Source organism: Rhipicephalus microplus, chromosome 4 (genome assembly GCF_043290135.1).
Source record: "Rhipicephalus microplus isolate Deutch F79 chromosome 4, USDA_Rmic, whole genome shotgun sequence".
In the NCBI taxonomy this organism is placed as follows: Eukaryota; Metazoa; Arthropoda; class Arachnida; order Ixodida; family Ixodidae; genus Rhipicephalus; species Rhipicephalus microplus.
In genome coordinates this window covers 210,863,820-210,878,241 of record NC_134703.1, presented here as the reverse complement: position 1 = coordinate 210,878,241, position 14,422 = coordinate 210,863,820, and the positions used below count along the sequence as shown (strand labels likewise).

Here is a 14,422-nt window from a genome sequence, read left to right as displayed (position 1 = left end):
TCACTAACGCGTACCAAATTTCCAACTCGAAATTGCGCTTTCTTACGTACGAGTCAGAGAAGTACCGGCTCCTGTGCTCAGAAGAAAGTTTTCGGTTACAGCCTACGTGGCTGAAAGCACGACACATTCATCGTCGCCGCTCCTTGTGCGGGCACTGCACAGGCGGATAAATGATTGATTTAGGCTCAGGAATGTCTACACTGTACTTTACCGTCATTCTTACGCATTAGAATTGTGCCAACTTAAAGCAAAAAGCGCCGGCAGCATGTAAACCGACGCGGTCGGCACGATAGGCTTCGCTGGGACGGGGCACTGGGTAAGGCTGCTCTCGTAGCAGCTGAGTTGCGATGCTTGAAGTTTCTGCATTTGAGCTTTGCAACATTTCTAACTGTTACCTATACTGTACCTAAAGTAACTGGAAAGTCATGAATGCCAGAAATGCATTTATAGAGTGGCGATGCCGAGTGACAGGCGTTTTTCTGGCCTCCACTGGCAGTGATCAGTGGGCGTGCCAGTGAACAGATATATGCAGTTATACCAATACCAACAATTAAAAAAAACACCCATAGAAATACCTATACAATCCAACGAAAACGTATGCCAGGGAGCCAGTTCACGAAGACGTACCTAATTATCAACTGAAAATTGCGTGTTGTTACATATCGGTCGGACAAGTATCAGCTAACTGCAGCCGGCAGCTTTCGGTGACAGCCTGCGTAGCTGAAAGCGCTACGTTCGATCGTCAGCGCTCTTTGTGTGAGCATCGGCACAAGACAAAATAGTTGACTTAGGTTCATGGATGTCTAAATTATACTTTACAGTTATTTAGACATCCTTTACAGGATGTCTAAATTATATATTACAGAACTCCGGAACATTTCTAACTCCTAATTACCTGAAGTAGGTAGAAGGATAAGCATGGCCAGGCATACATTTATGCGTTGTGGCGGAATTGAACGACATCTTTTTTCTCGCCTCCACTGGGAAACTTTGCGAAACGATCGAGAGAGCTCATTTACGTTTCGTCAACTTTGCGGCAAAAACATTTTTCTGTTTCTGTTAGGAGTGGCGTGCAGCTCCAGGCTTACAAACACTGCAACTTGGTATCGTTATACAATACACGGATGATGCGAATATGGCCGGTATACGCGGTGGCATATGCGAAAAAGGTGCATTATAACTGCTGCGATACGTACGTGCGCCGCAAAAATTACATATTCCCGGTATCTGTTAGGGTAGCATTTCTCCGTGCCATCGAATCAAGCGTTTTATATTCAACGACACCGAAACATACCACGGCACACACTACAATAATGTGCACGCTGCGCTGGTAGAAACAGTGCGTGCTCCAGTATTCACCAGCGCTTGCCAGTGAACATTCCAGCGTTTCCAGTGCTTCGCACTCCGTACCAGCATCACAGTGGTTGAGCCAGCGCCCCTACCAGTGCGACACAGCTTTTTCTCAGTGCGCCTAGCGAAGTGCCAGTGATTACAAGCGTGTACCAGTGTCTCCAGCATGTACCAGTGCCAAAAACCGTACTGGCATCATGTTGTTTTGGCAATAGGGATGCCACTTTAGAGTCAGCGCAGCGTTATGAGGTGGAGGTAGGTGATGCCGTATATGACTTCACTGTCATGATTATCATGTTAGGATGTGTCGTTTACCTTCGTCACCTATTCACGTCACGTGATACCGAATTTAGTATATGTGGAGCTAGTGAAACGGCCGCGAGCACGGTTTGGGCGTGTTATGTTGTCATGTTCTTACATGACACGAGTTTCATGATTATCATGTTTGCACCAGTCATATTTCGTCAACTATTGACGTTATGTAAGACCTAACTTCGTATATGTGGAGCTAGCAAAACGGCCGCGAGTGCATCATGAAGGGCCCACTAAACTCTAATGTAGCAGTGGCGAGCGCGTACGCTGGGCACAGCGGCGCGACGTTAGCAAAACGCGAGCATTCTATAGTCTGACGACAGGCACGACGATTGTCGGTTGGCGCGGCCCGACGGCAACTGGCGCGAAATGCGACAACTGCATTTCGCGCTGATACCATAGAGTAACATTACTCTATGCGGATGCGTTACACAGACAACACTGCGTCTCCCTATTTGCGTAACGGAGGCACTCCAGACGCAAGAAGACGTGCATGCGTCAAAGCAATACAACGCGGCGCGGTACTTCGAGTACATGGCAGGACCGGCGCCTGGTGTGGCAACGCCGGCGTGACGCGACGAATTGAACGCCGGTGAGCACCCACACAGCGTCAGGTCGAAATGTATTGGCACCATGACTGTGGCATGTAGTCATGTTCTCACGTGACAAGCCTCATATTTATTATGTTTGCACCAGCAACGCCTCCTACGCACCAGTCACATACCTTCGCCATCCGTTGGCGTCCCTAAATATTGAATTTGGCATATGCGAAGCTAGCGAAACGGCCGCGAGTGCAGAATGAGTGTGGCATGTAGTCATGTTGTTACATCAGACGCATCTCATGTTTATCATATTTGCACCAGTATCATATTGTTACGAAAAGGAAACCGACTCGGAGGGGCAGTCACAGATGTATTTTCAGCCGGTTAAGCGAGCAGCGCAAGCCACAGAGATTAGCTCGCACCAGTCTATATGCTTTTCTTCTTCGTCTCCATGCACTTGCACGTAGCATAACCCCCGGTGGTGGAGGCGCCGTCCCGGTGCTTTAAAGGTCTTTATCTGACGCATTCTTGTAGGGAATGATCCACGACACCTGTACAACACCACTGGACCGCAAAGCAGATGATGATAGATAAATGGGGCTGATCTCGTAGGTGAGAGGTGTTACTTGACGCAATATACGGTAGGGTCCCGTGTAATGAGACAAAAGTTTTTATGATAGGCCCAGCCGACGATGGGGGGCCAGAGTAAAACCAGGACACCGGGAGCGAAATGTACGTCTCGGTTGGTTTGCGACGCCATCAGCCGAGCGCGAGCGAGCTGACGGGCATGATGGGCTCACGCAATCGCGTCGCAGGCATACTCGCTGGTGGACGAGGTGTGAGCTGAGGTGACTGTGTCCAGTGGTAAAGTCGGCTCTCTTCCGTACAATAAGTAGAAAGGCGAAAAACCCGCTGTGTCATGACGGGATGAAATATACGCGAAAGTTTCGTAGGGTAAGGCAAGGTCCCAGTCTCGGTGGTCGGGCGACACGTACATAGTGAGCATATTTGTTAAAGTGCGGTTAAATCATTCCGTGAGGCCGTTTGTTTGAGGATGGTAAGCGGTTGTCAGTGCGTGTTGCGTGGAACAAGAACGCAGAATGTCGGCGATAACTTGGGATAGAAATGTACGGCCACGGTCTGTGAGAAGCTGTCTCGGAGCAACGTGAATCAATATAACGTCCCGTAACAAGAATTCAGCGACGTCGGTTGCACAGCTGGTCGGTAGAGCTCGTGTAATAACGTAGCGTGTAGCATAGTCTGTAATAACGGCTATCCAATTGTTTCCCAATGTTGATGCGGGAAAAGGACCAAGCAGGTCTAACCCAACACGGTGAAATGGTTCCACGGGTAAGTCTATTGGTTGAAGATGGCAAGCCGGTAGCAGCGACGATGTTTTACGACGTTGGCATAGGTCACACGTGGTGACGTACCGGCGTACCAAGAGTGCAAGGCCTGGCCAGAAGAAACGGCGCCGAACGTGCTCGTACATGCGGGATACGCCAAGGTGTCCAGCCGTGGGAGGGTCGTGAAGTACGGTGAGAACACAGCGGCGCAAATGCTTAGGCAAAACAATGGAAGGTCAGGCCCGTCTGGTCGGAAATCACGGTGGTATAGTACACCTTTTCGAATGAAAAAGTAGCGGACGGAAGCATCATTTGGGGAAGATTTCGTAAGGCTGATGATGTCAAACAGCACTGGATCGCGCTTCTGTTCTACCCCAATGTTAAGGAAGTCGGACAATCACAAGATAGAGTTCTCCATAGGCTCGTCAGTGTCCTCAAGATCGTCGACAAGGTAGTGGTAGAGGCAATTGTCATCATAGTGTAGACGGCCATATTTGTAGACCACCAAATAGGAAAACTCTTGCAGGCGTAAAGTCCAGCGACCAAGGCAGCCTGATGGATCTTTCAGAGAGTTGAGCCAGCAAAGCGTGTGGTGGCTGGTAACTACCGAAAATGGGCGTTCATATAGATAAGGTCTAAATTTCGCCACCACCCGTACAAGGGCCAAGAACTCACGCTTTGTGATCGAATACTTACGTTCAGTTGCGGATAGAAGGCGGCTGGCATATGCGATAATGCAATCACGACCATGTTGTTTCTGAGCCAGCACTGCCCCAACGCCATCTCCACTTGTATCTGTACGGATATCCATAGGGGCAGCAGTGTTTAAGCGTGCCAGAATCGGAGGAGTAGTGAGGAGGGCGATGAGGGTCGATAATGCAGAAGCCTCTTCGGAGCCCCATGAAAATAGGACATCTTTCTTGAGGATCTGTGTAAGTGGCCTCGCTATGTGCGCAAAATTTTTCAAGAAGCGCCGGAAGTAGGAACATAGTCACATAAAGCTGCGTACATCCTTTGCAGATAGTGGTACAGGGAAGTTTTTTACGGCGCTGATTTTTGCCGGGTCTGGTTACACAGCGTTGGCGTCTACTAAATGGCCAAGTACTGTGATTTGATGGCGTCCAAAGTGACATTTCGAGGAGTTGTGTTGCAGGCCAGCGCGACGGAAAACGCCTAAGACGGCTGATAGGCGCTCCATATGACTTTCAAATGTTGGTGAAAAGACGATGACGTTGTCAAAGTAGCACAAACAGGTGGACCACTTTAATCCTCTAAGCAGGGAGTCCATCATTCGTTCGAACGTGGCTTGAGCATTACAAAGGCCGAAGGGCATGACCTTGAACCAATATAGGTCATCGGGGGTGATGAATGCCGTTTTTTCACGGTCCATTTCATCCACCTCCTTGTGCCAATAGCTGGAACGAAGGTCTATGGAGGAAAAATAGTGGGACTCATAGAGGCAATCAAGTGCATCATCTATTCGTGGCAGAGGGTACACGTCTTTTTTGGTAATTTTGTTGAGGTGTCGGTAATAAACGCAGAAACGCCATGCACCGTCTTTCTTGTGGACTAGCACTGCAGGAGAAGCCCAAGGACTGCAGGTGGCTCAATGTCTTTGGCGAGCATTTTGTCGACCACACTTTGGATAATGTGACGCTCGGCCACCGACAACCGATATGGACGCCGATAAATAGGATGCTCATTACCAGTGTTTATGCAGTGGGTCATATCAGCAGCTTTCCCCCAACGGACGGCCGCTGAGGTCAAAAAGGTCGATGTAGGACAGCAGAACCCGGTGGAGCTCGTCAGTCTGCTGCGGCGTTAAGTTGGAAGTGATCATTTATATAGCAGCGCTGTCGGAGCAAGTGTCATATTGATGTTGAGTGTGGGGTCAGACGTTGGCATAGGTCACACGTTGCTGTTGGAGCGGCCATCGTGAACACATCTACCGGTTTGTCTTCTAAGGTGCAGAGCAACGCCAAAGAGATCCCTTGTGGCAGCACTTGAGGTGGGAAGCTATAGTTGAAAACTGGGAGACACGTGGAATTTATTGCGACGGACAGAATGGAGTGCGGTAATGTAATCCCATGGTTTATAAGGACATCGGTGATAGGGGTCAGAACATGGTCACCGTCGGGAACTGGTGGTATTGAGCTAGGAGGATATATATAAAAAAATTGCTGGAGTGGAAGCCGCCTATACTTACCCATAGAGCACAGTGAAGCCGGCGGCGGCCATCTTGTGGTGGGCAGGAAGGCGGCCGCGTAGCATATAGTGCACTTCCGCGGCCGTTTTTTTTCGCAAATGATTGCTGCTAGAGAAGTAAAAACGTGCTCACATAGTCGCCGATACACTGGCAGTATTTAAAGAGACTACAGAACGGTTCGTTTTTCATGTGTTAAAATTTTATTTGTACAGCTTTCTCAGCCTTTAGCCAACATGAACGTTATGGCAAAGTTGTTTCACTGATTCCTAAAAATGACGAGTCTTGAAAGCAAAGACCTAACTTTGTCTTTCACGAGTTCCCGGCTTCGTTCCTTTGTCATGTGGTGCAGCCTGATCTTGATGTACAGCTCCAATACTTGCTTGCTCAAGTTGTAAATATGGTTGTCCAACACGTCGACGTCAAAAAGATGTTGTTCCAATTGTGAAAACCACCTCTTTTCCAGTGATTGACTCAAAATCTCCAGGACTAGTTGTTTGGTATTGGCATGTATGTTCTTAAGGCATTGAGTGGAAGCCTGCAGTCGACGCAGCCCCTTTTCCGCTGTTTCGCACAGTGACACAACGTCTTCGGAAGGGTAAAAGAGTCCACCTCGATTTTTTTGTCTCACCAATAGAGATGTATCCGCTCCATGAAGAGCTTCTATGCACAACTCACAGGTGTTTGTAGTAGCGATTTTGCGAGCGACAAAGCCTGCAATGTAAGGCACGACAGAGCAAACGAATGTGGAGAGGCTCTCTGGATAGTCAATTCGGTCTGTGTAATCGTGGTCCTCTGGTTGTAGGATGGCACACCTTCGCGATGTGACCTCAGTGGTTGCACAAAATGTAGTGGCAGAGGCAGATGCACCCAGAATAGAAACAATATCTTGCGAACAGTTGCCTGAGGTGGACGATCTCACTTCTGTCTGGACCAATAGACGCTTGTAAGCTGCCATGAATTGGGCAGCTGTAGGGTTGTTGTTGAACCCCCCACGTCCTCGCACACAGCCAAAGAAAGTTTCTGCGTGATCTTGACTCATCTTGTGCGTGAGCAGATAGTTAAGTTGACCTTCATGAACGAGTTCCTTGAAGATACTTTCTGTGCTCTGTATACACACAAGAAAACCCACAAATCCTGTCCTCTTTGTTCCCTGCAAAAGTGGTCGACCGAATGGGTCTTTTAAAGCACATATGTACTCTCGAGCGTCGGCAAAAAATGGTTTCCAACAAGGCTCATTTTGCTTTCGAAGGGGGGCTTTGTATGATTTTGCAAACGCATTTCTGGAGTTTAGCAAATCGAAGAGATGATCAAATACCCTCACAAATTTTGCCGTGGCACTAGCACCTCTAAACTGTGGCAGCTTCAGCGTTTGCTCGCAAAATTCAAGAGCGTCTGCGACTGAAGCGCTGAGTGCCTGAACTGCGAGCCGTACCTTCATCTTTTGCTTCTCCCACTGCATATGCACCTTAGTTAGCTTATTGCCAAGGCGGAGCCCTTCCTCGCGCTGTAAAGCCTCCAGTGCCTTTATGTAAGCCCATTTTATGTGGTTTCCATCAACATCAGTGATGTAACACATTGTTGCCAGTGAATTTCTAATCAACTTAATCATGTGGCATGGGTCAAGCAGGATATGCACATCCCTTGACTCATCAACTGGGTTTTTAAAGGATGTGGAGAACTCGACAGGATCAGGCTTCAGTTCTGCACCAAGGCATTTTGCCATAGTGAAATTTGATGACGCACCATCAAATGTTAGACTGACAACTTGAACTTTCACAGATTCCAGTCGTTCAATGCATTGTTTTGTTAGTTCAGCCCTCTCAGAACCAGTGAGCGAGTGGATAAGAAAGTAGCCGACTGGAATTTTCAGCCTCATGTTTATGCCAACAACAATATAAACACAAACATTTGTGGCTTCAGGAAGGCTGTCATCATCAAGAGATGCTCCAAAATCAACGTAGCCAACTACCCTGTCTCCGACAAGTTCAACATTTTTCCTAATCGACATATCATCGACAATCAGAGCGCAGTAAAGAGTTTCAGAGCGACCTTGAACCAACTTCTCCAAGAAAGAAAATGCTTCACCTGTAAAGCCTGGTTGGCCATCAACAGACCTATACCATTCTCTGATTGTGCGCTGCGAAGGGAGGGCGTCATTAAACTTTGATCGCACAAATTCGTAGGCTGCTGGTGAGTAGAAATGTAAAGTTAGTGCAAACGTTCGCAGCTCTGGAGGGTATTTACCTCCACTTTCTGTCCGTGCCCGGTGAAGCAGCTGTTGTATGTCAGGAGAAAATGCTGCATCGAACATCTTGGAGCCCTCTTCTGACAAAAGCTTTTGTTCTTCGATGCCTCTAATAATTTCTTCAGCGGTGATTTTCTTTTGTGTCAGCCTTCGTTTGCTCTGCTGCAACGTTTTAATTTTTTTCTTCAAGTGCAATCTTTCGTCTTCTGTTTCCTGCAACTTCGTCTTGTACCACTGCTTTGATGGTGATACAGTGACATGATCTTCAGTATTTAAGGCCTCTTGCTGCTGAGCAGGACTGCATCCTCGAGGTTTTGGTGCTGGCCGCTTCCTTTTCACCTGAAATAAGCACATAGTGGAAATTAAATACTTTTAGAATGATATATATACTTCAATTATTGCTCATAACATGAATATATGTATTCACGAAAGCATGTTCGGGAACATTCGACAATGATCATGCGCTAATCGTGTGTTGAGCGATATTGTAAACGAGCGAACGGGACGAAAAGCTCGCGAGGAAACACGCAGCAATGCAGTCACGTCGACAAAACACGACAGAAGAGATATGTCTACGTCATTCCAACCTCCTTGATGTCAGAGCACTATATCTGCGAAGTTCCGATGCTTACCGGTGCCTGGAGGTGGGCAGGAAAAGCAGCGAACGAAGTCGGCACACTTCCCGCTTTCAACCTTGTTGTTTGTCCGGTCCGGTCAAAACACGCCGGATCAAAGTGCGCAGAGCAAAGGCGATCTTTATCTGTCGGTTTCCAGTGTTCACGACGCACAGCTCGCTCCCATAGGTTCCGTGTCTCAGCATCTTTTGGAAACCTGCCAATAATTTCCAAATATTAATTCCTTAAGCCTACCAATGAAAAACACGAGTCATCCGTATTAGACCGCGTAAGCACTACGTGCTTTCAGTACGCACCTGTGAAATGTGATCTTGGAAGCAGGAATCGCGCGATTTGTGCACCCATACGCTACGCAGGATTGTACCATGCTCGCTTGAATCGAGCCGCACGCATTCGAATGCACTGCAGAGACACACTTGTCAAGGAAAGACAGGCGCACGAACCGCAATCCACCGTCGCTGCAGGTGAACTGGCAGCGCTGGCCGCCACCGAGCCAGCCGAGCCGAGCTTTCTGCCCACCACAACATGGCGGCGCTGGCTTCACTTGAAGAGCGCTCCCTCCACTCCAGCAATTTTTTTATATATATCCTCCTAGGTATTGAGAGGAGCTCTACGTAGGTCAGTGTCTGTGAAGGGAGGCACGCATGTCCCGTTGTGCAGAGAAACTCGGCCGTTATGCAAGCGGTTCTGTTGGAGGCAAGTGTAGACAGAGCGTACTGGTTGAACAGTCTATGCGCGCACACGAATTTGAGGCCTAAGATTACGTCGTGGGGGCATTTATCAAGGGCGGTGAAGAGAACAACTGTGTGTCGATACGCAATTCTTACACGAGCGGAGCACATTCCAACGATAGGTGCTATTCTGCCATCCGCAACACGGTCGAACGGAGTGGTCGCAGGTGTGAGAACCTTCTTGAGCTTGCAGCGAAAATCACTCGTCATAACGGAAAGTTGTGCGCCAGTGTCGACAAGAGCAGCGACATGTACGCCGTCTACTTGTACGCCTATAAGGTTCCGTTTTGTGCGTATCGTCAAGAGAGGATTTCCTGTCAGTCCGAGCGATGCAGCGCCACCTCCGGGGGCTGCAGCACTTAGTTTTCCGTCGAAGAACCTCGTGAGAAGGCGGGGGAAGATGGTCGGCGGAGCTGTGAAGAACGAGAATGGCGACGTTGGGGGGATGGAGAGCGGCAGTAGCGGTGTTCAGTAGCAGGTTCTTGGGCAAAATGGTCGCGGCAGGTCTCGTGGTGATAGGCAGTACGTGCATGGAAGTGACGAGAGGAGGCTTCTGCAAGAGGACCCAAGAGACTTCTGCAATGGCGAGATTGATTAATATGTGGGGTTTAACGACCCAAAACCACCTTATGATTATGAGAGACGCCGTAGTGGAGGGCTCCGGAAATTTAGACCACCTGGGGTTCTTTAACATGCACCCAAATCTGAGCACATGGGCCTACAACACTTCCGCCTCCATCGGAAATGCAGCCGCCACAGCCGGGATACGAACCCGCGACCTGCGGGTCAGCAGCCGAGTACCTTAGCCACTAGACCACCGCGGCGGGGCGCCATGGCGAGAAATGTGCCCGATTCGGTGACACGAGAACCAGATCGGCTTGTCATTAAGTGTTCGCCATTCGAGTGATTTACCGAACGTTGAGGGAGAGCCGGTCGGGAAGAGACGTGTGGGCGTCTATTTGGGCTGGAAGTTGGTGTGGGGAGGCGGTGAACTTAAGTGAATTCCCACGCTGGCGATTTTCTGCTGGACGACTGCTTCAATGGGCGGCAACGTAAATGGAAGAGAAGAGTCAGGGACGTTAGTCCCACATTAGCAGGAGCAGCCGCTTCAAGTTCTCGCCTGACGAGTTGCGTCAAGTTGTCACAGGTATCTGGTTTGTGATATGTGTCCAGACACGAGGACGTCGCAGCGGTATTCGGAAGGCGCTGGAACTGATGGGAGATGTGCCTGCTTTTAGCTTGTTGAAACCAGCGGCATTCTTGACTAATCACATCAACAGATGACACATTGTTGAATACCAACGGGTAGAACACATCGTCCATGATACCCTTTAGAATATGGGCAACTTTGTCAGGCTCCGACACATTTTCGAAAGCTTGGCGGCATAGTGGAGGATAGCCTGAACGTAACTGATGTAGGACTCCGTCGAAGATTGTGCGTGAGTCAACCACTCATTCTTCAAAGCTTCACGATGACCAAAGGTGTTGCCAAAAAGCTCGCAGATCTTTTTCTTGAAGCTGTCCCAGCTTGTAATGTCATTCTCGTGGTTGTCAAACCAAACACGAGGGGTTCAGTTGAGAAAAAAGATGACGTTTGCGAGCATAAGTGTGGGATCTCACCTGTAAGTGGCGCTGACGCGTTCGTAGAGGCGTAGCCACTGGTCGACGTTGCAACCCTCGCGGCACGAAAACACGCCAGGGTCTTTAAGGGCGGGAAGCGTCACAAAAATGTTGCAGGAGCTGGGTTGACAGGCCGGGCAGAAGAGCGAGCGACCGGAGAGGATGTAGCCGAGTCTTGATTGGTCATGTTGAAAGCCGCGAGGGAGCGTCCGCTTCAAAGTTCTGTTGCGAGGACGGGGATCGCACAACTACACCAATCATGTTACGAGAAGGAGAGCGACTCGGAGGGGTAGTCATAGATGTATTTTCAGCCGGTTAAGCGAGCAGTGCCAGCCACAGAGATTAGCTTGTGCCAGTCTATGTACTTTTCTTCTTCCTCTCCATGCACTGGCACGTAGCATTATCTTCGTCAAGCATTCACGTCACGCAATACCAAATTTGGTATAAGTGAAGCTAGCGTAACAGCTACCAGCGCATCATGAGCGTGGCATGTAGTCATGTAGCGAATGACACGCATCTCATGATTAACATGTTTGCCCCAGTCACATACCTTTATCTTCCATTCACGCACCGTAATACCAAGTTTGGTATATGTGCCGCCAGCGAAACAGCCGCGAGCATATTATGAGCGAGACATGTAGTCATGTTTTTACATGACACGCATGTCATGATTTTCATGTTAGGGTCTGTCGATTGTGTTCGCCATGCAATCATGTCATATCATACCAGTTTTGCAACATGCCATGTGAACGAAACCACCGCAAGAGCTGCAGGACCATGAAATGGCAATAATGACGTTCACGACATTCATGCCATGGTTTTAATGTTATGACTAGTAAAATATGCTTTTCATACAGTCATATTATGTTATACCAAGTTTGGTATCGATACAATTAAATAATTAAGGTCTGTGAATATATGCAGCACCCATTTTCTGCACGAATAAAGCAGCTCTCAGGTTTGCTCTTCTCGCGCTCAGTTCGTCTGCTGCGTATGATACAATTTGCGCATAATTACCTTCCCAATATGCAACCAGGTGTTTATTTACATATTATAGTATGCTCGTGCTCCCCTAGTTTCCCCAAAATTTAAATTCTAGGGCCCCCAAAGCGCAAAGTATTGCAGTCTTCACCAAAAGTGTACTTTCCTGTATCGTCTCTTGCGAAGTGATAATCTCAACGACCGCCATGTTGGATGTTCAGTCGTGCCACCAATCGGTCGTGAAAGTTTCGACTACACATTTGACGACGAAAAGAGTAATAGAGAACAGGAATTGGAGTCACGTGCTCAAGAATACTGAAGAATCTAGACAGCAACAGATTCAGGGGAAGACTTGTGAAAAGAAAGGGGTGCTTGAGCTCGAAAGTCTCAAAAACAACAAAAAACTGTTAGAAATGAAAACTGAGATATTGCAGCAAAAGTTACAGGGCCCTCTTATGCTTAAAAATATCAATACTAACTGCACAACTCGTACTGTAGCTCGCCAGGACAACTGCGAGTGGAAATTATGCCGGAAGGTTGCCGCTGTATAATTGGATAAATGTAACGTTGAATATAATCGCGGGATTGCATCAAAATATAAATTACTATGGCATTCATTTTGTCATTAGCCTAATTTTTCACTGAATGCGTTGCAGAATATAGCTGTCCGACGTTTCCAGCTTGAAAACTGAAAAACTGGTCAAAGAATGTGCAGAACTCCACGAGCTGGAGGAAACACGCGGGTGGTGCTCTGAGCACCGTTATTTCAAGAAACTATAGGAGAAAATAAAATAGCGTTTATATACATACGTCCTTGGAAAAAGTCAGATCAGTAAAGCTATAAAACAAGGTAGAAGCGTGCGGGAGCTGGCTCGTTTCGCATGTGTCAGTGCGTCTTCAAGAACTACATTGTTTGTTACCATCACAACGGCGTCTTTAATACGGTGGACGTAACAGGCAATATGTCATGCGAGCCTCCTGCACGGTAAGAAAGGCCAGTGCCATACCTATAGAGGCAATGGGGACAGCAATTCGCAAGCGATGGTAGTGCCGTCTGGGTTTTGTAGGTAATCATAAAAAGAATAAAAAAATTACTATTTTACAGATAAGTTAAAAAGTTTTTTCTATCTTCCACACAAAAATATTTTTGAACCAAATGTAACTAAGAATATTGTTGGCATAATATTAATTGTGTGTAAAATGAAATGGATTTCAAAAGCACCAGAGCGTTTCGATATGGTGACTGGCCTTCCGCATAGCAGACGACATTGCCGTCGTCAGCTTCTGCGTCATGGTTTACCCCCGCTCGTTGTATCAGCCCTCTTTCTCAAGTTCTCTCGTCTCCACATGGCACATTATAGTGAACTGCTTACTATATGCTCATAAGTATCCCGCATTCCTACTTTAGTAAGCTGTGATGCCGCACACAGGCCGGGCAAAATGACAATGCTGATCACACAAGCTTGCAGCAATAAATCGTTTGATTGCATGTCAATCGGTCAAAATTTACACAAAATAATGGCCACGTATGTAACATTTTAGCTCGTACAGCAATGAACAATATGCATGCATCAGCATTCATGTGAAAAGAAGTTACGTATTTGTCACAGGTACCATTAATTAGGAAGGCGATCGCCGGGCTAATTCAAAGGGCCGAAGTATCGGCCCCCCGAACTGCACCACGAAAGCACGGACAATTTAGAAGTGGTCCTATTTGGCGCGCCAACGGATGCCGGCTGCGGTCCCAAGAACGAGTCAGAGCCATAAGTTAATAAACAAAACAAAATTATATTCTCAAATATGGCAGATCAAACGATACAAAATAATGCACACTCGACAATAGTTGAATATGATATGCCACCAATCAAACAACGCACTACACAGTACAATCAGCTACACTCAAAATAAAGGACACAAAGAACAATACGCACTACAATGCAATCACACGCATTGAACAACCTTAAAGACTAAACAGTTCAAAAAATTATTCAGTGCAAAGTCTTTGGAAAAAAGTCTGAATAATACTCTTTCAAGAATCACTCATTCAAAGCCCATCGCTGTTGTCGTTCCGCTGCCTCCTAAGTTTCTCTTCCAGGAAACGTCGCGTCTTCGATTGGCCGCTCTCCAAGCACGAAAGTTCTTCGCCGGTGACACGCCGGCTTTCCATGCGCAGCTGTTGCAACGCGTCTTCGCTCACTGGCGGTAGACACAGTCTTCTGCTTGTCGCACGAGTCTTCACCCGTCAGGTGGAAATCCTCTTCATTACCTGCTTTGTCACTGGGAACAGAAGCCTTCGCCGACAAGGCGGAATACCGTACGCACCCTGGCGCAAATTTCTTCTTCTCCTCCTTTGTCATTGAGGACAAAAGGCTTCGCCGACTCATGGCGGAAAGACCCTACGCACGCTGGCGCAAAAGTCTTTCTTCTCCTGCCTACGCACACGGGCGCAAACTT

General features: G+C 47.8%; 1 long non-coding RNA gene across 1 annotated transcript; it reads right to left on the bottom strand.

The window, feature by feature from the left end:
- Positions 1-5,933: 5,933 nt before the first annotated feature.
- On the bottom strand, positions 5,934-9,226 carry LOC142814734 (uncharacterized). Its single transcript, XR_012895055.1, has 3 exons — positions 8,933-9,226; positions 8,634-8,832; positions 5,934-8,340 (listed from the first exon to the last, which is right to left on the bottom strand). It is a non-coding gene; the product is annotated as an uncharacterized LOC142814734 (long non-coding RNA).
- Positions 9,227-14,422: the final 5,196 nt, after the last annotated feature.